Source organism: Urocitellus parryii, chromosome 5 (genome assembly GCF_045843805.1).
Source record: "Urocitellus parryii isolate mUroPar1 chromosome 5, mUroPar1.hap1, whole genome shotgun sequence".
Classification (NCBI taxonomy): domain Eukaryota; kingdom Metazoa; phylum Chordata; class Mammalia; order Rodentia; family Sciuridae; genus Urocitellus; species Urocitellus parryii.
Genome location: NC_135535.1, coordinates 118,895,488 through 118,897,779, shown reverse-complemented (window position 1 = coordinate 118,897,779; position 2,292 = coordinate 118,895,488). Strand labels below are relative to the sequence as shown.

General features: G+C 43.9%; 1 pseudogene; it reads left to right on the top strand.

Annotated features, from left to right (window-relative positions):
- Positions 1-1,118: 1,118 nt before the first annotated feature.
- Positions 1,119-1,861, top strand: LOC144255043 (26S proteasome regulatory subunit 7 pseudogene; annotated as a pseudogene).
- The last annotated feature ends 431 nt before the right edge of the window (positions 1,862-2,292 follow it).

The window sequence follows — 2,292 nt, the reverse complement described above, 5'->3', positions numbered from 1 at the left end:
CCATTGAGAACTGTACTACAGAAGGAGAAAGGGGACCTAGAGATGCAAAACTCTAAGCTAAATAAATGATAAACTGGAATACTAAGCAATATGCAAAAGCCACAACAGGGCCAGGGCTGGGGCTGGGGCTTAGCTACAGAGCACTTATCTAGCTTGGCTGGGACCATAGGTTCCATCCCCAGCACCACAAAAAAGAAAAAAAAGTCAAAGTAGGAGTCACAGAGGAATAGAGAACAAAGGTACCAGGTAGGACTAAACCCCAGGATGGAGAATCAAATCCAACCCCAAACCAAAATCCTGATAGGAGGAGTGGGCAGATCCATAGCTCTGTGGAGCTCTATGCCTCCTCTTCAGTGACAGATGGAACAAAAGGCAGGAGAATGAATATGGTACAGATGTTGTGGAGAAAACTACAGACCAGCCAGTCCCAGGTGGCACCCAGGAACTTCAGCACCCCATATGGCAGGACACACACCCTTCTCAGGTGTGCCCATGGGCACATGCAGCAAGATGGCTGCATTCTGAACTGGACCACTCTCAGTAACCTGAAGGTGCTGCAGTCCAAGGGCACAGGTTCCTAACCACGCTGAGCAGGTGGCTCTCTGGAAAATCCTTACATGCCTGGATCTGTTAACAGCATGCTTCTAAATAAGATCATCTTGGAGTGAGGAAAGATTCTTCAAAGAAGACATAGAAAGCAAAACCTACACAAGAAAAATTGTAGGGGACTGGGCTGCACTCGGTGCCAGAGGTGTGCCTAGAATGGGTGAGGCCCTAGGTTGCCTCCCCAACACCACACACACAAAAAGATTTTTAAAATCAAATTTAAGTAAAAAATTAAAATAAATCTGAATTAAATGTGAAAACAACTTTGCACTCATTTCCACACACAGATAACTGTCATGTGTGGAGTTCCCTGTCCCCTTACCCTCCCTGTCCACTGGGAGCCAGCAGCTATCATTAGGGATAAAGGCAGTGAGCTCAATTGTTCTCATCTCTTCTCTAGTTTTGGAATATTTTGAAATGAAAGCCAAATAGAAATGATTTTTGTAAAAATTTATTTTAGAGATGCTGTGTAATCACTGAGAAAGTAAGGAAGACACTTGCATTTCCTAAAAATGCTGAATTACCTCAGTGCTGATCAGTGGGAAATCAAAGAGGATGAGAAGGATGACAAGCCATCTGAGCTCTAGATAAGAGGGGATATTGCCTTGCTGAAAACTTACAGTCAGAGTACTTACTCATGGAAGATTAAGCAGGTTGAGGATGACATTCAACAACTTCTTAAGAAAATTAATGAGCTCACTGGTATTAAAGAATCTGACACTGGCCTGGCCCCACCAGCACTCTGGGATTTGGCTGCAGAGAAGCAAACTCTCCAGAGTGAACAGCCTTTACAGGTTGCAAGGTGTACAAGGATAATTAATGCTGATTCAGATGACCCAAAATACATTATCAATGTGAAACAGTTTGCCAAGTTCATGGTAGACCTCAGCGATCAGGTGGCACCTACTGACATTGAAGAAGGGATGAGAGTTGGTGTGGACAGAAATAAGTATCAAATCCACATTCCACTGCTTCCTAAGATTGACACAACAGTTACCATGATGCAAATGGAGAAAAAACCTGATGTCACTTACAGTGATGTTGGTGGTAGTAAGGAACAGAGAGGTTTGTTAACCTTGGCATTGAGCCTCCCAAGAGTGTGCTGCTGTTTGGTCCCCCAGGCACAGCCAAGGCAGTTGCTAATAGGACTGATGCTTGCTTCATTCGAGTTATTGGATCTGAACTTGTACAGAAATATGTTGCAGAGGGGGCTCCAATGGTTCATGAGCTTTTTGAAATGGCCAGTGTGTGTTAGGTGGTGTGTCAAGAGGTTTTGCATTGCCCTCAATCACTAATGCGTGCTGATACCTTTCACAGGCTTGTTGGACACTTGTTCATCTTCTTTGCAGAAAAGCTTAGGCAACCCAGGTGTGGTAGTGCACAACTGTAATTTCAGCTGTTCTGGAGGCTGAAGCAAGAGGATCACAAGTTGAAGGTCAGCTTGGGTGACTTAGTGAGACCATCTCAAAATAAAATAATAAGGGCTGGAATGCTGCTCAGAGGTAGTGTTGGAGTAGCATGTGGGAAGCCCTAGGTCCAATCCCCAGTATGAAGAAGGAAGGAAGGAGAAGACAGGCTGCTTCAGGCAAATCTTTTGTCCAGAATTAAGTTGGACTTTTTGTTGTTGAGTCATGAGTTCTTTATATATCATGGATACTAAACTTATCTGATACATGACTTGCAAAT